Raw genomic sequence first — 23,495 nt, 5'->3', positions numbered from 1 at the left:
ATTCTGACCCTGGCGGGAACCGCCAACACAGCCCGCCACATTAACATTCCGACCGCTACGGCGGGACCGACAAACAGCGCGGCGGTCACCGCCAACAGCCAGGCGGCAGACAATGTACCGCCCACACTATCATGACCCACCAATCCGCCACCTTTTCCAGTGCGGGAGCCCCGCCGATAAAAACACGGCGGAAACAGACTACGAATGTGAAAACGCTCACCTCTACCCACTCCACGAGTACGGAGGACAGCATGGAACCCGAATTGAACATCATACCTGCTCTCGTCTACCTGCTCATCTACCACGAGTACGAACTCCGGCGCAGACGTCAACGGTGAGTACAGCACCTACGACACACAGGAGGGGGGAGGACGAAAGGTTACGGGCACACACATATGCAACCTCCCCCCCCCCCCAATATGTACACACCAATGCAGAGCAACAAGTCACAGTGACACCAACCAAACCCCCGTAAAAAATGCAATGACATTTCAAAATTGTCAATAAATATTTATGTCCAAAATAGCCTCCGATAAGTATTGGTCAACTAGCCAGAATATTTACATTTAAAAAGTCAATATACACAGCAGTGGACAACTGCAGAAATCAGTCCTGCACATTTTACGTAGTAACGATTTGTCCGTGGGCCAAAGTGTAGCAACACAAGGGCAAAGCCCACACACGAGACCTGAGTCCTTTGGAGAGAACACTGCAGGGGCATCTGATGACAAAACTACAGGCACCTCAGGGGGAAGGGAAGGGGGGGCACCTCAGCCACATGAGTCCACGACACCAGACCCACGAAGGGGCCACCATGCCCACTGCCATATCCTGGGGAGTGCTTGACAGGAAGGGACCAGCGGAGCGGTGCTTGAGACGGCGGGGCCCAGCGGAGCGGTGCTTGACAGGAAGGGCCCAGCGGAGCGGTGCATGAGACGGCGGGGCCCAGCGGAGCGGTGCTTGACAGGAAGGGCCCAGCGGAGCGGTGCTTGACAGGAGGGGCCCAGCGGAGCGGTGCTTGAGACGGCGGGGCCCAGCGGAGCGGTGCTTGACAGGAAGGGCCCAGCGGAGCGGTGCTTGACAGGAGGGGCCCAGCGGAGCGGTGCTTGAGACGACGGGGCCCAGCGGAGCGGTGCTTGACAGGAGGGGCCCAGCGGAGCGGTGCTTGAGACGGCGGGGCCCAGCGGAGCGGTGCTTGAGACGGCGGGGCCCAGCGGAGCGGTGCTTGACAGGAAGGGCCCAGCGGAGCGGTGCTTGACAGGAAGGGCCCAGCGGAGCGGTGCTTGAGACGGCGGGGCCCAGCGGAGCGGTGCTTGACAGGAAGGGCCCAGCGGAGCGGTGCTTGACAGGAAGGGCCCAGCGGAGCGGTGCTTGACAGGAGGGGCCCTGTTCAGCGGTGCTCTTCTGCACGGCGGGGCCCTGTTCAGCGGTGCTCTTCTGCACTGCGGGGCCCTGTTCAGTGGTGCCTGTCTTCATGGCGGGGCCCTGTTCAGCGGTGCTCTTCTGCACGGCGGGGCCCTGTTCAGCGGTGCCTGTCTTCACGGCGGGGCCCTGTTCAGCGGTGCTCTTCTGCACGGCGGGGCCCTCTTCAGCGGTGCTCTTCTGCACGGCTGGGCCCTGTTCAGCGGTGCTTGTCTTCACGGCGGGCCCTGTTCAGCGGTGCTCTTCTGCACGGCGGGGCCCTGTTCAGCGGTGCCTGTCTTCACGGCGGGGCCCTGTTCAGCGGTGCTCTTCTGCACGGCGGGGCCCTGTTCAGCGGTGCTCTTCTGCACGGCGGGGCCCTCTTCAGCGGTGCTCTTCTGCACGGCGGGGCCCTGTTCAGCGGTGCCTGTCTTCACGGCGGGGCCCTCTTCAGCGGTGCTCTTCTGCACGGCGGGGCCCTCTTCAGCGGTGCTCTTCTGCACGGCGAGGCCCTGTTCAGCGGTGCCTGTCTTCACGGCGGGGCCCTCTTCAGCGGTGCTCTTCTGCACGGCGGGGCCCTCTTCAGCGGTGCTCTTCTGCACGGCGGGGCCCTCTTCAGCGGTGCTCTTCTGCACGGCGGGGCCCTCTTCAGCGGTCCTCTTCTAGGAAGTCTAGGGAGCCAGACCTGGGCTGGACACCCTGATCACTCGCCCTCCGAATGTGCAGTGGCAGGCCCCTTCGGGGACGGAGTCCTGGGCCCTTTGCTGTCGTCCCTTGCAGGCGGGATGGGGCTTGCGGGGCCCTCCAGCTCTGCGCTCCTGATGGATGACCTCTCCACCCTGCTGCCCTTTCGTTCCTTAGATGGGGCTCTCGGGCCCTTGCCTCCCCTGGCTGTTGTGGCAGGTGAAGTGGCCGTTGTTGGCTCCTTGGGGGCAGAAGTCTCAGTCCTCTCACGGCGGCCCTTCACTTTACGTGTCCTCTTGCCTGGGGGTGGGCTGGATGTCCCCTTGCTGCTCAGTGAAGTGTCACTGCCACCAAAGGGTGGACTCCAGAAGCCATGCACCACTTGGACCCTCGAAGCTGGGCTGGTGGTGGCTGAGGTGCTCTTGGGACTCTTAACCGATGGAGGGGGTGGGTCAGGGGAGGGAAAGAGGTTAAGATTAGAGAGGTAACATTTCTTAGGACCAAGGTAAAGGGTAGGAGTAGTGGTGATGGAAGTGGAGGAAGAGGATGTGGTTGTAGGAGAGTCAGGTGTGCTGTCTTTGGGTGCAGGTGACTGAGGCGTAGGCTGTCGTGAGGTGGTTGGCTGTTGTTTGGGTGTCTGCCTGCGTTTATGTGTCTTGGAAGAGGGGGTGACAGACACAGTGGGAGAGGACACAGGGGACGTGTAGATGGCAGTGGGGGTGGTGACTGCACGTGTGAGGACTGTAGTGGAGGGTGTGCTGGTGATGGAAGCACTGGCTGATGGTGGTGTGCATGCAGGTGTGAGTGTAGACGTCACAGGGAGGGAGGAGGGAGACGAGGAGGAGGGGGACACAGAGGTGGTAGTGACTGTTGGAATGTCTGCATCTGGGTGTTGCTGGGGTGAATAGTTGTGTGCCCTGTGGTGCTTGTGTCTGGATGATCTGGCCTTGGGTGTTGAGGTGTGTGCAGGCTGGTCTGATGGTGTGGATGGGATAGGCTGAGGGACAGGAGACAGAGAAAGGGTGGAGGCAGTTAGAAGAGGGAGGCTGGAGACAGGGACAATGGCTGCCGTCAGTGCTGAGGCCAGAGCAGTGAACGATCGTTGATGGGCAGCCTGACCCGAATGAATGCCCTCCAGGTAGGCATTGCTCCGATGCACCTCCCTTTCCACCCACTGGATGGCATTCAAAAAGGTAGTCTGCCCAACAATGAGCGTCCTCACGAGGTCAATGAGCTCCGCACTGAGGGCAGCAGGGGTAACTGGGGCAGGGGCTGAGGTGCCTGGGGCGAAGGAGACGCCCGCCTTCCTGGGCGAGCGGGCACGGAGCGAAGGCTGAGGGGCTGCTGGGAGGGCGGAGCTGGAGCGCTGGGTGGCGGCTGTACCTGTGGAGGCGGGGGGCCCAGATGTTGCCGCCCCCGCTAGGGAGCTCCCAAACGAGGACGTGTCCGTGTCGCTGGTGTCTTCACCGGTCCCCCGTTGTGGTACTCCCCTCGCCCTCCGGATCACTGGTGCCCTCGGTGTCTGTTCCAGTGCCCACCGGGGCATTGTGACTTTCAGCTCCCTCGTGCTCCGACGCCAATTCTCCTCCGCCTGATGATGCTGATGCACAAGAAGACAAAGAATAAGGGTGGGGGAGAAATAATACAAAGTTGAGTGTATGCCTTGTCAATACCGTTGGCGGAGAGGACAGACACAGGTGCCTCATGCACTAAGCCGCGAAATTGGGGTACACTACTCAGTACTTCTGACTAGGCCAACAGGTCTAGGGACAACAGACGCGCACATGGGTGATGCAGAACCATGGATAGCTGTACTTGGCACCCTACAGAGGTGGGGGGCACAGGGCCATGTCTAAGGGAGGGGACTACACTACAGAAGCGCCCTGGCCTAGTGTCACCCACGGCCCTCCTCCCCCACCCAGACGCCTCAACTGCGCTTAAGGATAGCAGAATGTGCAGGTACTCACCCCCTTGTGTCTGCTGTGATGTCCTCAAGCGCCCATCCAAATCAGGGTAGGCCACCGCCAGGATCCGGGACATCAGGGGGGTCAGGGTACGACTGGCACCCCTCCTAGGTCGGGAGGCCATCCCCAGCAGTGACTCGGCGGTCTTTCGGGTTCCGCGGCGGATGTCCTCCCACCTCTTGCGGCAGTGGGTGCCCCGTCTGGTGTAGACCCCCAGGGCCCGGACTTCCTTCGCGATGGCACGCCAAATGTCGATTTTCTGATGGGCGCTCACCTGTTAGACATGTACAGGGTGGGAAAGAGAAAACGTGAATTTTCGGCATGTTTGGAGTACATGCCCCCCCCTCCCCAACCTTGCCATGTGGCCCATTCTCTCATCTGTTGTGCGTTGCAGTCCTCATTTTCTCCCCACCCCAACAATTTACATCCACCCCACTCCACACAGCCATAACCCATTCAATGTGCACTCAGTGTACTCACCTGTTGGTCTGGAGGACCGTAGAGTAGCGCATACTGGGGGAGGACCCCATCCACTAGTTTCTCCAACTCTTCAGACGTGAAGGCAGGGGCCCTTTCCCCAGTCGCAGCAGCCATTGTCACTTCCAGACCGAGGTCACAGCATTACTTGCAGTATAGGTCCTCTCCTGTGGATGATCAGGTATTGAGTGATTAGGCAGATAGAAAATGGCGGTCACGGCCGCGGCGGCGGTGCGTACCGCGGCGGTGCGTATCGCGACCGCCGGCGCACATCGTCATTGGCTCCTGAATCCCATAGGGTTCAATGTTAACCAATGCGGGTTCGTATAGCGGTCTTCGACCGCCTACCGCCATGGTGTGCCACGCCAGCGCATTGACCTCACATCCCATTGTCCCACTTCACCGGTCAGGAAGCCGCCATTTCAAGGGCCCACATGGCTTAATTTCAACTGCGTCACACAGGCCTAGGCCTTGCATTGCCACACATCCAAACATAGCCATCCATACCTTATCGAGTACTGTGCATGCAGTAGTGAACGTACCTGTGACTTGCTTGACTCTGTGCTCCATGTTGTCCTTCCTAGGCACCGTCCGCTGGGACTTGCGAGGAGAAGGATGAATCCTCGCGTGTACCGCCCGCTGGTGGACCTGTCGACAATGGAAGAACGCCACATCATACTGCGATACCGGCTTGACCGAGCCACTATACATGAACTGTGTGCCCAGCTGGAGCCAGACCTGATGTCCCCCATCCGCCAACCCACAGGAATTCCCCCTCTAGTGCAGGTTCTGTCAGTCCTCCATTTTTTGGCAAGTGGCTCATTCCAGACAACAGTGGCCATGTCATCTGGAATGTCTCAGCCTATGTTTTCAAAAATCTTGTCTAGAGTGTTGTCTGCCCTGACGAAACACATGCAGCGCTACATTGTATTCCCTGAGGAGGTTGATTTGGCCACTGTGAAGGGTGATTTTTATGCCCTTGGACATATCCCCAACATAATTGGTGCCATTGATGGGACCCATGTGGCTTTAGTACCCCCAAAAGACGATGAGCAGGTGTACAGAAACAGGAAAAGTTACCATTCGATGAACGTCCAGGTGGTCTGTTTGGCTGACCAGTACATCTCCCATGTGAATGCCAAGTTCCCTGGGTCAGTGCATGACCCGTATGTGATGCGAAATAGCAGCATCCCTTATTTGATGGAACAGCTACAGAGACAACGTGTGTGGCTAATTGGTGACTCTGGTTACCCCAACCTGCCTTGGCTATTGACCCCAGTGAGGAATCCCCGGACCAGGGCAGAGGAACGGTACAATGAGGCCCATGGGCGAACTAGGAGGGTCATTGAAAGAACCTTTGGCCTCCTGAAGGCCAGGTTTAGGTGCCTACATATGACAGGGGGATCCCTGATGTACTCACCAAAGAAGGTGTGCCAGATCATCGTGGCCTGCTGTATGCTTCACAATCTGGCATTGCGACGTCAGGTGCCCTTCCTGCAGGAGGATGGTTCAGATGGTGGTGTTGAAGCAGCTGTGGAGCCTGCGGAGAGTGAAGAGGAGGAAGACGAAGAGGACGACCCAGACAACAGGGACAAAGTTATCCTACAGTATTTTCAGTAGCACACAGGTAGGAATCACCCACGCCATTTACCATTTAGTGAATGCCCCCTGCATCTTTACTTTGTGTATTTCCCCCCAGTTCTTTTAACCTGAAGTTTACTTTTCCCTTCCCTTTTCAGTGCTGTATGACCCACTGCGTGACTTCTGCCTGGTTAGCCCATGGACTAATGCTTATTGACATCGGTATGTTGTCCACACATATATAACAGAACATTATTGATAAGTAATGTGTTATACATTTATAAATAATACAGGCTGACTCCAGAATGATTTATGTGCAATGAGTGATTCATTTTTAGTGCTATATTTTGGTACATGATATTAAACGGTGAAGGGTGAGGGTGGAGTTATGTCCATGGCAGAGTCCAGTTCTCGGTCGCACAGGTGCATTGTTCATATGGCAGTGGAAGGATGGAGCAGGGGCAGTTCAAGGTTGGACAGGGTGACACTGTGGGACAGTGGAATGTCATCCGGGGGGATATTAGACTGGCGGGGGTCTTGGCATCCTACTCTGTCTTCCTTTGAGATCTCAGGTTCCTCTTGCGGGGTGGTTGTTCTTCAGCAGGAGGTGGGGTTCTGGTGGCCCGTCGTTCTGTGGGGGCCTCCTGACCACTAGCGCCGGCGGAGGTGGTAGGCTGTTCCTGGCTAGTGACAGGGGCCCTTTGCGGTGCCACATGGTCCCGCAATGGGGTTTCAATGCGGTTTAGGGCCTGGACTATGGTCCCCATTGCGGTAGAGATGGCCCGGAGTTCATTGCTGAACCCCATGTACCGTTCCTCCTGCTGTGCCTGGATCTCGGTGAACCTGGCCAGTACCGTCGCCATCGTCTCCTGGGAGTGATGATACGCTCCCATGATGGTGGTGAGGGCCTCTTGGAGAGTCGGTTCCCTGGGCCTGTCCTCCCCCCCCTGTCGCAGAGCAGCTCTCCCAGTTGCCCTGTTTCCTCGGGCCTCTGTCCCCTGGACGGTGTGCCCACTACCACTGCCCCCAGGTCCCTGTTGTTGTTGGGGTGTTGGGTCAGCCTGGGTGCCCTGTAGTGGCGGACACACCGCTGATTGACGCGTCCGCGGGACAGAGGCATGGGCCCGCTGGGTGGGAGCTGTGCTGGTGTTCCCAGGGGGGTTTGGGTCTGCTGTGGCCTGTGTGTGGGGAACCGGCTGTCCAGAGGTGCCCGATGGTCCGGGCTGGTCGTCAGGTTCTAGGTCGACAGAGCTGCTGTCCTCGCTGGGGGCTTGTTCTGGGTGTGGGATGGACATCTCTGGACCCTCCGTGGCGGTGTGTTGTCGTTCGGGACCTGCAGGGGTAAAGGAGTATGGTGATTGTTTCTGTGTGTGCCATGGCGTGCATTTTGGGTGCCCTTGTCCCCCAGTGCTGGGATTCCCTTGTGGGAGGTGTTGTGAGGGTTTGGGGGGGGGGTGTATGGGTATGTGCAATGGTCATGCTTTGGTGGTGGCTGTCTATGGTTTGTGTTGGCATTCAGGGGTTGGTGTTGTTTAGGGTAGGTTGTGCTGGTGAGACATTGGCAGGGAGGTTATGTGCTGGGGGGTGAGATTGGGGGTGAGGGGGGGTTGGCATGCTGGTGTTTGGGGGGGGGTGAAGTAGTTGAGATTCTACTTACCAGAGTCCATTCCTCCGCCTACTCCAGCGAGGCCATCAGGAAGCAGGATGTTTACCACCTCTTGCTCCCATGCTGTGAATTGGGGTGGGGTGGGTGGGGGTCCGCCGCCAGTCTTCTGCACAGCGATGTTGTGCCTGGAGATCATCGAGCGCACCTTCCCCCGTAGGTCGTTCCATCGCTTTCTGATATCTTCCCGATTTCTGGGATGCTGTCCCACAGCGTTGACCCTGTCTACGATCCTTTGCCATAGTTCAGCCTTCCTTGCTATGGTGGTGTGCTGCACCTGTGTGCCGAAGAGCTGGGGCTCAACCCTAATGGTTTCCTCAACCATGACCCGGAGTTCTTGGTCCGAAAACCTTGGGTGTCTTTGGGGTGCCATGGGGTGGTGTGGATGAGGTGTGGGGTGGTGTTTGTGGTGATGTGCGTGGTGATATGTGGTGATGTGTGCGTAGATGTGGTGTGGGTGATGAAGTTGTGTTCCTGTGTGTGTTGGGGTTTTCTAATGCTGTGCTCGCTATCGCTATCTCTCGCTCTCGCTCTCGCCTTTGCTCCGATTTCCAACTAGTGGGGGTTTGTGGGTGATGTGGGTGTGTGTTTTATAGTTGATTGTATGTGTGTCAGGTGTGCGTATTTCAAAATGTCCAATGTGGCAGTGTTTTGGAGCTGTGTGTGTATTTTGAGCGCGGCGGTGTGTACCGCCAATGGAATACCGCGGTTGAAAGACTGCCGCGTGGATTTGTGGGTCAGAATGGCATGGGCGTGTATGTGTTGGCGTGACGGTGGAGGTTTGGTCATCTCCAGTTTTCCGCGGCCCGCTGATATGGCGGCCTTCCTTGGATGTCGGATTTTTGGCGGTTTCACAGTTGGTGGTCAGAATGACCGTGGCTGTCTACCGCGGCCGCGGCGGTAGTATGGCGGACTTCTGACCGGCGGTAAGGGCCTTTTACCGCCGAGGTCAGAATGACCCCCATAGTGAAGGAAAATTGTGCCAACAGTGCCTAAAATCATCCTCACTAGATGCGGTTAAGACACACCTCGGTCTCCTGTCTAACGACACTGACTTACAAGATTTGTTGTCAGTCCCAAAGATACCAAGTAGGAAGCGTTTCTTGTATGAGGTATACAATGAAATATGGAAATTTCCAAGAGGCTGCAGCCCGGTTAAGGCAGATAGATCAGGAAAATCTGAAAAAGGCATTAGCTGTTGTGGATAATGGGATTCACACCTTGTCCGACCGGATATATACAATTAACAACATTGTTTGTTCTGCTATAGACATTATACGATCTGATATGTCTTCTTTACATCATGGACAGAGTCAGACCAGGTCCATTATGAAGTTGGGTTGGACACTCCAGACATTGAAGGCGGGTCGCGTTCCGTTGCAGCACATCAGTGCCAGGGAAATATATTTTTCCTTTAATTTGACGCAACAACAACAACTAATGGCTAAAAAGGAGACGACTTATGTCATGCTTAACATTGAAAAGATAGAAAGATTGCCTTTTACCATGGCCGAGATTCCTTGTGCAGAGTGGTTGATACACAGGGTTATTAATCTACCTATTTCTACATTACAATTCACTTCTCGTTTGAAACATGTTCCGATAGGCAAATATGAAAAGTTGGGAGATAGTTACATCCATGAGGTGTGGGAGCGTCCCTTCTCATACAAATGCCTCAATGTCATGATAGAGGTCTTTCTTAGCGGAAGTGAATGCGAGGCTTCAGTCAGCCATTCGATGATTTGCAAGCAGCTGTCCTTGCATGGGGCGTGTAATGCCTTGGTTGCTATCTGAAGGGAGTTCCAGTCCCCTTGATTAAACACATGTTCCAGATGCTTTCAAACGGCAGCTATGTCCTTCTCAATAGTGAAGACTGTTGCGGCATGCGAGCCGGAATAGTTTACGTTGTTTCGGTCTCTAAGGTTGTTACATGCTGCAGGAACGTGTTGTTTCCCCCACAAAAATTAGGGAGGTAGCAGATATTTGGCCTCACATTGATACTTCCAAGGTGAATTTTGACAAGTTAAGTAGACTGAAGGCTTTATTGTTTCAGAAGCATGTGGCCCTTACATCTGCACGCAAGACTTATGCACTTCAGGTGTCAAGGTCATCGGTGGAAATACAGTCCCTGTTAAATATGAACTTTCCGAGACACTTTGGTGAACTCGTGGGACGTATATTTAATGTATCCAGCACGGCTGGATTAGCACATTTTTTCAAAGCTGTTGGTATTGGTTTTGTTCACAGCTATTCATTCAATTTTTGGAAGCATTTTTGGGGGATTTCCGATAACTTTGGCTTTATTAGCCGGCATTTTGCTGTTGCTGTTGTTTTTCCATAAATAGCTGTCCCACCGCAACAAGGACAAATGAGGGCGCTCTCATCAGCGCAGCTGTGTCGTGAACGCATAATGCAGCATTTTGGAGCAACACTCCTGGAGCATTTGTGCCTGGTATCTGTCATTCAGACCGGTTTTGGATTGTGTGCAGCCCGTGTTTAGGTGCCGTTGGTGCTCTTTTGAACATGCACTGGAAGTTTGTCTCTCACAGCGACGCCCCTCAGTGATTGATGATGATCTGTTGATGTTCTCATTGAGGGTTTATTACCAGACATGGGTGCTGTGGCTGCGTTTGCTCAGAGAAGCTGATTACGAGCTACCCTTCCTGGAGGAAGTTACCATTAACTCGTTCATAGGCACTGCATGGGATGCCGCCTTGGTTGACACTGGGGCTATGGAACACACCTTCTCCTTGGTAGTTTTTGGCGTGGATTTATCGGTTTTGTCATCTGCCGAGGTGGAGAATCTCCTGCTTTCCATGACTGATGCTTGATTTGGAACTGTCCTAAATTGACATTTTCCTTTGAATTCGGCTTTTGGCCGCATGCTCATTTTTCAAATTGCCAAATAGTGTGCCTGTGTGTCCTCTTAACTTGTTAAAATTAAGTAGGGTTTTAAATATATTTTAGCTTTGGGCATTTTAGCTTAGGCTTGAATCACCTTCTACCGACAAGGGGAGGGTTTAGTGTAGCCATTTTTAATATAGCTTCATGCACATTAGTTTAACATACTAGGCCGCTGTCCACTTTGCCCTAGATATATTTTATTCAACTTTGCACTGTTATTTTACAATAACCAGTTTTACTGTCTTGATTTAGTTTCTTCTATCACACTGTTTAGCTTAGTTCAGCACTGTGTTCTCAAATAATGCATTCTTGATCGCCCTGTGCTTCTGTCAAGGCTACAGTCTGGTACATTGCCGGTAAACGTGGTAGAAGTTTCGTCTCCAGTATTCGTAGAAAATACATATCCTTATATAGGGACATTTTCTTAGAACATCTGCCTAGTCCTAGTACACGTCAAGAGGGCGATTCTAGCCAGGAACCTACAACTAGATGCTGAATGCCCGTTGCAGATGCTGATGCAGATTACAGGCCTTTGCTCAGGTATTAGGGTTGAAGTCCTCCCGGGGGAACCTGACCTTAGAGCTTCACATGCTGTGCTCGATCTATAACTTAGAGAAAAAATAATCTAGCGGCACTATGATAGCCTTATTCTTGTGCTTCACTCTCATCGTTACTATTTTAATTTTACTGTGTTGTGTAGTTCTGGTTATTGCAGCTCATGCTTTGCTATCTAAAATGCAGTTGTTTTATTAAACCAATCTTTAAAATTTAAATTGCCGTTGCCATTTATATATGAGACCGTACTGTGTATGAGAGAACCGGTTGTGACCTGAGTGACCACGACTTCCCTGGGAAGTGCTAAGATGTCATGCGCTCGGCTGCCCAAATGTCGCTTCCATTTGGGAGAGATGAGGCACTGCTAGTTAGCCGGAGCAAAACCCGGATTTAGATTGACAAGTGTCACCCACCGTGGGTCAGACTCAGTCCCCCACACTGTGAACGATCTTGGCGCTCAAAATCCAGTAGTCTCATTAGGATAATGAGACCCTTACACGACACCCACTTTCACACCAGATACATGAATAGTGCTGCTCCGTGTCATCTGTGAAAAGAATGTGCCTCTAATACTCCTGGTAGACACTCTCATTAGTTCATACTACTAGGGAACCAAACGGCTGACATCTTAGAACACCGCATTGTCCTCCAGATCCAGCGCCTGGCAGGGTTACATCTCCTGGGACCTTGACTTGTTGTTATCGATGCAGGAGTGGATGTCTCTCCTCACGGCTTGCGTGAGTGCCCCTCACGTTGGGGGTCAGATGGGGAAGCCTAAAACTGCGGAGCTGACCGCTATGACGGTAGATAATCCAACAAATCAGTCCTCAACATTAAATGGCACTACGTACACCTTGCAACAATTAGATGCCACCATCCACAGTCACTCCTCCCAATTTGAGAAAGGTTTGCAGGCCTTACTAGACACTAAAATATCCCAGAAACCAAGATCGACGCAGTAGCGCAGGATGTCAATTTACTCCGGGCGGATCACTGCCAATTATTAGAAAGAGCTGGGGAAACAGATTCTGACATAGCGGCAATGCATCAGTCTGTCAAAGACCTCCAGATTCAGATGAAACAACTGACCACAGAAGTAGTCTCATTGAAACAATGAGCAGAATATGCAGAGGGGCGCTCGAGGTGAAACAACATTCACTTCATGGGGTTTCCGGGGAGAGCAGAATGTCCCAGTGCGGAGCTTTTTCGGGAACAGTGGCTCGCGAATACAGTACTACAAGATGAAATTCCGAAATTCTTTTTGACAGAGCATGCCCATAGGATCCCAGGCAAACCGTTAGCTCTGAGAGCCCCGCCGCCCATTGATAGCCCACCTTTTCAATTATTGAGATCAAGACTTATTGCTCTAACGCTCATGGCCCATGGAAAGTCGAGGACGTTAACGTAACCGCTTATCCAGACTTTACAGCAGAGGTTCAGAAGAAACAGAACTCCTTTCTTGTGGTCAAACAATGGCTCGCTGATCATAACATACAATACACACTGCTCTTCCCAGTGAGGCTTCACGTGATAGATGATGCAAAAACCCATATCTTCGTTACTACTGAAGACACCTGGACGTGGCTCCATGCTAAGGGCCTAGCCCAGCCCACTCATGAGGAAGACACAGCGACTTAATGGTCGTTCGCTCTGCCTAAACGTGAACGCCGCACAGGTTCCAGGGCCAAACCCACCAGACCGCCAATCATTACCCCCCATTCGGCTGATGACTTATAGGTTTGTCCATACCCAACAGGAACAAGTGGTCAACTTTGGCTGGGCTGCCGATATCCAGTGGTACGTTCCAACCTTATAACTTGCCTTACACAGTACATCATGTTCAGATGTGATGGCGGAATGTGGGATGATTCATTACTCTGTCGCTTTGAGGTCTACACACTCAGTGTGATTATGATCCAATAACAGACCGGCAGCCCGACTACCCCGCCGCCTGCTTGGGGACCATGTCAGTACCCGGGGGGGGCAGGATCGGATACATATCTCTTTTAACATTGATAAAGATTGCCGGAACTATGATATATCCTGAAAGCCGGACGGGAGATCTGCACCGGATCTTGGTGCCCCCCACAAAACTCACTGTATGGACCTGTCCTACCTCAAACATGACAATTGTTTGCATAACCACAACTTGCCGGTAACTGCAGGTTGTTGTATTGTTTTCCTTTTAGGCATGTTGCCAACCTAGTTTGTCTTTGTTACCGCTGTTGCATGTACAAGTCCGCACACTACTTAGGGGCTGGGAGGTGGGACGGAGGGAAGGCGTGAAGAGCCAGGGATTATTTTACATCGAATACACACTTACGCCACAGTTAAAGTCAATAGGACAAGGAACTCCACTAGTTCCCTACTTCAGCATCACGAACATACATGAATACACAAACTGCATCATCCCTCATCAGCTATACCATCATCACATGGAATGTAAGAGGCATGGGATTCTCGTGCAAGAGACATAGCATACAGGCATATGTGAAGCGCCAGCAGGCACATATAGTCATGCTCCAAGGAACACAACTCACAGACGCTGAACTCAAAAAGCTTCATAACAGAGGGCAGGTCTACAGCACCGCAGTGTCAACATTTGCCAGGGGAGACTTAATATGGGTGGCACCGGGCATCCCATACATCGTGGAATGTACTCAGATGGACTCTGATGGTTGATATGTGATCATAGAAGGTCTACGGGATGGAATAACACTGGCATTAGGGGGAATATATGCTGCTAATGCCAATCATGGGGACTTCTTGAACAAGCTTTCACCCGGTCTGTTCCGGGACCCATTGGTGGCCGCTCTCTGGGGGGGGAACTATAATTGTTCCTGATATGGTTGTGGACCGATCTCACCCACCATTGCTGGGGGCCCTGAGTAGGAAAACCTCCCAAGGGTTTGCATCTTGGAGGTCGGACAGAGGACTTCATGACCTGTGGCATGTGGGTCACCAATAGACCGGCGAGTACTCCTTTTATTCCCCGGTCCATGACTTATACACTAGAATAGATCCATTTCTGGGACCCATGGCTCTGTCGCAGAGAATATTGAGCTCTGCATACCTAGCCCGCAGCATATCTGATCATCGTCCCTTGGCAGTAACTCTACAATGGGGCAGACCCTTCACAAAGTTGCTGACTTGGCACCTGCAGGTTGAGACATTGTCGGATACCTATTTTCACCGAGACCTAGCTACATGCATTTCCACATATTCATAAGTCCACATCTCTTCGGGCCATCAAATGGGATGCACTCAAAGTGGTAGTGCGTGTACAGTGTATCTCTGCTTCCAAGGGGGTTTGACAAGTGTTGTGTCATGAGGTGACTGCATTGGAGGTTAAGCTTCGTGAATCAGAGATAGAGAATAGCTAACCAAACTGCCAACCTAGATCTCCTTCCAGACCTATACATGAAACATAAAGAGGTTGAAGCAAGACTATGGGGGTCATTCTGACCCTGGCGGTCGGTGATAAAGCGGCGGCCAACCCGCCAACAGGCAGGCGGTTCAAAAAATGGAATTCTGACCCTGGCGGGAACCGCCAACACAGCCCGCCACTTTAACACTCCGACCGCCACGGTGGGACCGACAAACAGCGCGGCGGTCACCGCCAACAGGCAGGCGGCAGACAATGTACCGCCCACCCTATCACAACTCACCAATCCGCCACCTTTTCCGGGGCGGGAGCCCCGCCGAAAAAAACACGGCGGAAACAGACTACGAACGGGAAAACGCTCACCTCTATACACTCCACGAGGAATCTGGACAGCATGGAACCCGAATTAAACATCCTACCAGCTCTTGTCTACCTGCTCATCTACCACAAGTACGAACGCCGGCGCAGATGACAACGGTGAGTACTGCACCTAAGACACAGGGGAGGGGGGAGGAGGAAAGGTTACGTGCACACACATACGCGATACACCCACCCCCCCAACCCACCCCCCCCAATACCTACACACCAATGCAGAGCAACAAGTCAGAGTGACAACCCCTAAACCCCCCGGAAGAATGCAAAGACATAATTAAAATGAAGTTTCAAATTTATGTATAAAATAGGTTAATTGAAGTCATGGTAAATATGCCATATGAAATATACAAAAGAAATAATGAACATAGTGCAAAGTATAAACATAGTCAATAAGTCCTGCACAGTCCGTTAAATATCCATAGTCCGTGGGCCAATGTGTACAAACACATGGGCAAAGCCCACACAGGAGACCGGATACCATTGGAGAGAACACTGCAGGGGCATCAGATGATAAAACAACAGGCACCTCAGGGGGAAGGGAAAGGGGGGCTCCTCAGCCACATGAGTCCACGACGCCAGATCCATGAGGGGCCTCCATGCCCACTGTACCATCCTGGGGAGTGCAAAGCCACAGTCCATCAGATGGATAACCGACTCCACTGGTATTGGAGGAGGCATGGTGCCCAGAGTGCTTCGTGAACACCTGCTCGACACAGAACCGGCACTGTCAATGGACCAGCGATGCTTGAGACGGCGGTGCCCAGCGGAGCGGTGCTTGAGACGGCGGTGCCCAGCGGAGCGGTGCTTGAGAGGAAGGCCCCAGCGGAGCGGTGCTTGAGAGGAAGGCCCCAGCGGAGCGGTGCTTGACAGGAAGGCCCCAGCGGAGCGGTGCTTGACAGGAAGGGCCCAGCGGAGCGGTGCTTGAGAGGAAGGCCCCAGCGGAGCGGTGCTTGAGATGAAGGGCCCAGCGGAGCGGTGCTTGAGATGAAGGGCCCAGCGGAGCGGTGCTTGAGATGAAGGGCCCAGCGGAGCGGTGCTTGAGATGAAGGGCCCAGCGGAGCGGTGCTTGACAGAAAGGGCACAGCGGAGCGGTGCTCTTCACGGCGGGGCACTATTCAGCGGTGCCTGTCTTGGCGGGGCCCTGTTCAGCGGTGCTCTTCACGGCGGGGCCCTGTTCAGCGGTGCCTGTCTTGGCGGGGCCCTATTCAGCGGTGCCTGTCTTGGCGGGGCCCTGTTCAGCGGTGCTCTTCACGCCGGGGCCCTGTTCAGCGGTGCCTGTCTTGGCGGGCCCTGTTCAGCGGTGCTCTTCACGGCGGGGCCCTGTTCAGCGGTACCTGTCTTGGCGGGGCCCTGTTCAGCGGTGCTCTTCACGGCGGGGCCCTGTTCAGCGGTGCCTGTCTTGGCGGGGCCCTATTCAGCGGTGCCTGTCTTGGCGGGGCCCTGTTCAGCAGTGCCTGTCTTGGCGGGGCCCTATTCAGCGGTGCCTGTCTTGGCGGGGCCCTGTTCAGCAGTGCCTGTCTTGGCGGGGCCCTGTTCAGCGGTGCCTGTCTTGGCGGGGCCCTGTTCAGCGGTGCTCTTCACGGCGGGGCCCTGTTCAGCGGTGCCTGTCTTGGCGGGGCCCTGTTCAGCGGTGCTTGTCCTGTCTTTCAAGGGAGCCAGACCTGGCCAAGACTCCCCGCTTAGTCGCCCTCCGACCTTGCGGTAGCGGGGCCCTCCTGTGATGGAGTCTTGGGCCCGTAGGTGTCGTCCGTCACACCCGGTATGGGGCTGGTGGGGCCCTCCTGGTGCGCTCGCCTGCTGCATGTCTTCTCCGCCCTGCTGCCCTTGCCCTCCTTCGCTGCAGCTCTCTGGCCCTTGCCTCCCTTAGATGATGTGGCAGGTGACGGGGCAAGGCCACTCTCCTTGGTGGCAGCCGTCTCAGGCTTTTCGCGCCGGCCCTTAATTTTTCTTGTCCTCTTCCCAGGGGGTGGGCTGGCTGTCCCCTTGCTGCTGGCCGATGTTCCTTCCCTAGGAGCTGGTGGACTCCAATAGCCCTGCACTATGGTGATACTAGATGCAGGGCTGGTGGTGGCTGAGGTGCTCTTTGGACTCTTACCAGATGGAGGGGGTGGGTCAGGTGATGCAAAGAGGTTAATTTTGGAGAGGAAAAGTTTTTTAGGAGCAATGGGAAGGGTAGGTGCAGTGGGTATGGGAGTGGAGGAAGAGGATGTGGTTGTAGGAGAGTCAAGTGTGCTGTGTTTGGGCTGGAGGCTGTCGTGAGGTGGATGGCTGTTGGGTGGGTGGCTGCCTGCGTTTGTGTGGTTTGGAAGAGGGGGAGACAGACACAGTGGGAGAGGACACAGGGGACGTGTAAATGGCAGTGGGGGTGGTGACTGCACGTGTGCTGACTGTAATGGAGGGTGTGCTGGTAGTGGAAGTACTGGCTGATGGTGGTGTGCATGCAGGTGTGAGTGGAGACGTCACAGGGAGGGAGGAGGGAGACGAGGAGGAGGGGGACACAGAGGTGGTAGTGACTGTTGGCATGCCTCATCTGGATGTTGTTTGTGTGAATGCTTGTGGGATCTGTGGTGCTTTTGTCTGGATGAGCTGCCCTTGGGTGTTGAGGTGTGTGCAGGCTGGTCTGATGGTGTGGATGGGATAGGATGAGGAACAGGTGACTGGGACTGGGTGGAGGGAGTTAGAAGAGGGAGGCTGGAGACAGCGACAATGGCTGCCGTCAGTGCTGAGGCCAGAGCGTTGAACGATCGCTGATGGGCAGCCTGACCCGAATGAATGCCCTCCAGGTATGCATTGCTCCGATGCACCTCCCTTTCTACACCCTGGATGGCATTCAAAAGGGTAGACTGCCCAACAATGATGGTCCGGAGGAGGTTAATGACCTCCTCACTGAGGGCAGCAGGGGTAACTGGGGCAGGGCCTGAGGTGCCTGGGGCGAAGGAGATGCCCACCTTCCTGGGTGAGCGGGCACGGAGCGAAGGCTGAGGGGCTGCTGGGAGGGCGGGGCTGGTGCGCTGGGTGGTGGCTGTACCTGTTGTGGCGGTGGGCACGGATGTTGCCGCCACCGCAAGGGAGCTCCCTTCCGAGGATGTGTCGGTGTCGCTGACGTCTCCACGGGTCCCCGTTGTGGAGCTCCACTCGCCCTCCGTCTCACTGGTGAACTCGGAGTCGGTTGCATGGCCCTCCGGGGCCATGTGAGATGCAGCTCCCTAATGCGCCGATGCCACTTCTCCTCCGCCTGATGATGCTAATGCACACATGCACAGGAAGAAAAAGAAAATGGGTGGGGGGGAGAAATGAAGACAGGTTGAGTGCATGCATTGGCAACACCGTTGGCGGAGAGGACATACACAGAAGCCCCCTGCACTACGCTGCGCAATCGGGGTACACTACTCAGTTATTGTGACTAGGCCTACAGGTCTATGGACGACAAATGCACACATGGGTGATGCAGGACCATGGATAGCTGTACTTGGCACCCTACAGAGGTGGGGGGCGGGGGCACAGGGCCATGCCTAATGAAGGGGACTAGCCTACAGAAAGCGCCCTGGCCTTGAGTTACCCACAGCCCTCCTCCCCAACCCAGACACCTCCACTGCGCGCAAAGATAGCAGAATGTGCTGATACTCACCCCCTTGTGTCTGCTGTGATGTCCTCACGCGCCCATCCAAATCGGGGTAGGCCACCGCCAGGATCCGGGACATCAGGGGGCTCAATTGGCGGCTGGCTCCCCTCCTACGTTGGGAGGCCATCCCCAGCAGAGACTCGGCGGTCTTTCTGGTCCCGCGGCGGATGTCCTCCCACCTCTTTCGGCAGTGGGTGCCCCGTCTGTTGTGGACCCCCAGGGCCCGGACATCCTTGGCGATGGCACGCCAAATGTCGATCTTCTGATGGGCGCTGACCTATTTGACATGTACAGGGTGGGAAAGGAAATATCATCACTTTTCTGCATGGTCGATGTGAGTGGCCCCCCCTCCCCAACCTTGCCATGTGGCACATGTTCCCATCTGTCGTGCGTTGCACTCCTCATTCGCTCCCCTCCCCACCATCTTACATACACCTCACTCAACACAGGCATAGCCCATTCAGCGTGCACCCTGTGTAATAACCTGTTGGTCTGGAGGACCGTAGAATAGCGCATACTGGGGGAGGACCCCATCAACAAGTTTCTCCAATTCCTCAGATGTGAAGGCAGGGGCCCTTTCCCCAGTCGCAGCAGCCATAGTATCTCCCAGACCGAGGTCACAGCAGCACTTGCAGTATAGGTCCTCTCCTGTGGATGATCAGGTCTCGAGTGATTAATCAGATAGAAAATGGCGGTGCGTACCGCGGCGGTGGGTACCGCGTCCGCCGGCGCGCATCGTCATTGGCTCATGAAACCCATAGGGTGCAATGTTAACCAATGCGGCTTCGCACTGCGGTCTTCGACCGCCTAGCGCCACGGTGTGCCACGCCAGCGCAGTGACCTCACATCCCACTGTCACACTTCACAGGTCAGGCAGCCGCCATCTCCAGGGCCCACATGGCATAATTTAAACTGCGTCACACAGGCCTAGGCCGTGCATTGCCACTCATACAAGCCTTTCAATGCATTGCGATTCTTTTAATGTGCAAGCTGTGTGAACGAACCTGTGGTTTGCTTGACTTTCTGCTCCATGTTGTCCTTCCTAGGCACCGTCCGCTGGGACTTGCGAGGAGAAGGATGAATCCTCCCGTGTACCGACCGCTGGTGGACCTGTCGACAATGGAAGAACGACATATCATACTTACATACCGGCTTGACAGACCAACTATACATGAACTATGTGCCCAGCTGGAGCCAGACCTGATGTCCCCCATCCGCCAACACACAGGGATTCCCCCTCTGGTGCAGGTTCTGTCAGTACTCCATTTTTTGGCAAGTGGGTCGTTTCAGACAACAGTGGCCATATCATCTGGGATGTCTCAGCCTATGTTTTCTAAGGTTTTATCCAGAGTGTTGTCTGCCCTGATGAAATACATGCAGAGCTACATTATTTTCCCTGAGGTGGGCGAATTGGCTACAGTGAAGGGTGATTTCTATGCCCTTGGACATATCCCCAACATCATTGGGGCCATTGATGGGACCCATGTGGCTTTGGTTCCCCCCAAAGACAGTGAGCAGGTGTACCGAAACAGAAAAAGTTATCATTCCATGAATGTCCAGGTGGTCTGTTTGGCTGACCAGTACATCTCCCATGTAAATGCCAAGTTCCCTGCGTCAGTGCATGACGCGTATGTCATGCGAAATAGCAGCATCCCTTATGTGATGGAACAGCTACAGAGACACCGTGTGTGGCTAATTGGTGACTCTGGTTACCCCAACCTGTCGTGGCTACTGACCCCAGTGAGGAATCCCCGGACCAGGGCAGAGGAACGGTACAATGAGGCCCATGGGCGATCTAGGAGGATCATAGAAAGGACCTTCGGGGTCCTGAAGGCCAGGTTTAGATGCCTGCATATGACAGGGGGATCCCTCATGTACTCACCAAAGAAGGTGTGCCAGATCATCGTGGCCTGCTGTATGCTTCACAATCTTGCATTGCGACGCCAGGTGCCTTTTCTGCAGGAGGATGGTCCAGATGGTGGTGTTGTTGCAGCTGTGGAGCCTGTGGATAGTGAAGAGGAGGAAGACGATGGGGACGACACGGACAACAGGGATACAGTCATACAACAATACTTTCAGTAGCTCACAGGTAAGAAACAGCCACCCCAATTTACATTTACTTGAGGCCTCATGCGTCTCCACTGTCTGTGTTTCCCCCCAGTTCCTGTTAACTGATTTGTGACTTTCCCTTCCCTTTTCAGAGCTGTATGACCCACTGCCTGACTTCAGCTTTGTTTGCCCATGGACTAAAGCTTATTGAAATTGGTATGTTGTCATCACAAAGTAACTGGACATTATTGAACCGTTATGTGTAATACATTTGTTAAGAATACAGTACAAGCAGACTCCTGTTTTTTTAAGTGGAATAAGTGATTTATTTTAAGTGCTACATATAGGTAAATGATTGGGAAGCGGGGATGGGTGGGGGTGGAGTAATGTCCATGGCAGAGTCCAGTTCTCAGTCGCACAGGTGCATTGTCCATATGCCTGTGGAAGGATGGAGCAAGGGCAGTTCAAGGTTGGACAGGGTGACAATGTGGGACAGTGGGATGACATCAGGGGGTATCTTAGGCTGGCGGGGGTCTTACAATCCTACTCTGTCTTCTTGTGAGATCTCAGGTTCCGCTTGTGGGGTGGTTCATCTTCTGCAGGAGGTGGGGTTCTGGTGGCCTGTTGTTGTGTGGGGGCCTCCTGTCCACTAGCGGCGGTGGTAGGCTGTTCCTGGCCTGGGCTAGTGACAGGGGCCCTTTGGGGTGCCACATGGTCCCGCAATGTGGTGACGATCTGGGTAAGGGCCAGGACGATGGTCCCCATTGCGGAACCGATGTTCCTCAGTTCCTCCCTGAACCCCATGTACCGTTCCTCCTGCAGTTCCTGGATCTCCTGGAACCGGGCCAGTACCGTCGCCATCGTCCCCTGGGAGCGATGGTATGCTCCCATGATGGTGGAGAGGGCCTCTTGGAGAGTCGGTTCCCCGGGCCTGTCCCCCCCCTGTTGCACAGCAGCCCTCCCAGTTCCCCTGTGTTCCTGGGCCTCTGTCCCCTGGACGTTGTGGCCACTACCACTGCCCCCAGGTCCCTGTTGTTGGTGGGGTGGTGGGTCAACCTGGGTGCCCTGTAGTGGTGGGCACACCACTGATTTACGTGTCCTGGAGACAGAGGCATGGGCCCGCTGGGTGGGAGCTGTGCTGGTGTTCCCAGAGGGGGTTGGGTCTAGTGTAGCCTGTGGCTGTCTGTGGGGAACCGACTGTCCAGAGGTCCCCGATGGGCCGGGCTGGTCGTCTGGCTCCAGGGAGAAAGAGCTGCTGTCATCGCTGGGGGCCTCTTTTGGGGGTGGGATGGACATCTCTGGACCCTCCGTGGCGGTGTGGTGGCGTTCGGGTCCTGCAGGGGTATAAAGGTATGGTTATTGGTTCTGTGTGTGGCATTTCGTGTGATGGGTGGGTGTCCGTGTACCCATGTGTAGGCATTTCCTTGTGGGGGCTTTTGTGAGGGTGGTTTGTGGGGGTGATGTGTGTGTGCAGTGGGCATGCTTTGGTGATGGGTGTCCATGCTTTGTGGTCGCATGCAGGGCTTGGTGTTGGGATGGGTGGGTTGTGATGGTGAGCCTTTTGCCAGGGGTTGGTGTGATGGGGGAGGGGGTGAGGGTGGGGGTATGATTTGGCATGCAGGTGGGGTGGGGGTGGGAAGCAGTAGTGAAGATTTGCCTTACCAGAGTCCATTCCTCCGCCTACTCCAGCGAGGCCCTCAGGATGCAGGATGTGCAAGACTTCCTCCTCCCACGCGGTAAATTCTGGGGGAGTAGGTGGGGGTCTGCCGCCAGTCTTCTGCACCGCTATATTGTGCCTTGATACCATGGAACGCACCTTCCCCCGTAGGTCGTTCCATCTCTTCCTGATGTCCTCCCGATTGCGTGGATGCTGTCCCACCGCGTTAACCCTGTCCACTATCCTTTGCCATAGCTCCATCTTCCTGGCAATTGTAGTGTGCTGCACCTGTGCCCCGAAGAGCTGGGGCTCTACACGGACTATTTCCTCCACCATGACCCTGAGTTCGGCGTCACTGAACCTGGGGTGTCTTTGGGGTGCCATGGGGTGGTGTGGTTGAGGTGTGGGGTGGCGTTTGTGGTGATGAGTGTGGTGCGTGTGGTGGTGTGTGGTGTTTGGTGCGTGGATTCTGTGTGGGTGATGGTGTTGTGTGCCTCTGTGTTGTGGGATTCTCGATTCTGTGCTCTGTCTCTAGCCTTCGTCAATGATTTTGGGTCGTAGGGGCTTGTGGGTGATGTGGGTGTGTGTTTTATATTGTGTTGGGTGTGTGGGAGTGGTGTTAGTATGTGTATCAGGTGTGTGTATTTCGAACTGACCAATGTGGCTGAGTTTTCTATGGGTGTGTGTATTTTGACCGCAGCGGTGTGTACCGCCAATGGAATACCGCGTTTGAAAGACCGCCGCATGGATTTGTGGGTCGGAATGGTATGGGCGTATTTCTGTTGGCGTGACGGTGGAGGTTTGGTCAGCGCCATTTTTTCGCTGACCTTTGGTGTGGCGGATTATTGAGGATGTCGGGTTTTCGGCGGTTTGGCAGTTGCGGGTCAGAATGACCGTGGCGGTTTACCGCGGCCGCGGCGGTGTTATGGCGCCCTTCTGGCCGGCGGTAAGCGCCATTTACCGCCGAGGTCAGAATGACCCCCTATGTAAGCATGACCATCAACATTACATGACACAAAAATACGACGAGGGCGACCGTTCAGGCCGCATCTTGGCGTGGCTAGTTCGGGAGTCTTCGCAGCAAACTCCTATTGGGGCAATCAGATTGGATTCTGGTGAGATGCTTAACACACAGGCTGACATTAACACAGCATTCAAAAATTATTGTCAATCATTAT

Source organism: Pleurodeles waltl, chromosome 12 (genome assembly GCF_031143425.1).
Source record: "Pleurodeles waltl isolate 20211129_DDA chromosome 12, aPleWal1.hap1.20221129, whole genome shotgun sequence".
Classification (NCBI taxonomy): domain Eukaryota; kingdom Metazoa; phylum Chordata; class Amphibia; order Caudata; family Salamandridae; genus Pleurodeles; species Pleurodeles waltl.
This window is presented reverse-complemented; position numbering follows the sequence as displayed.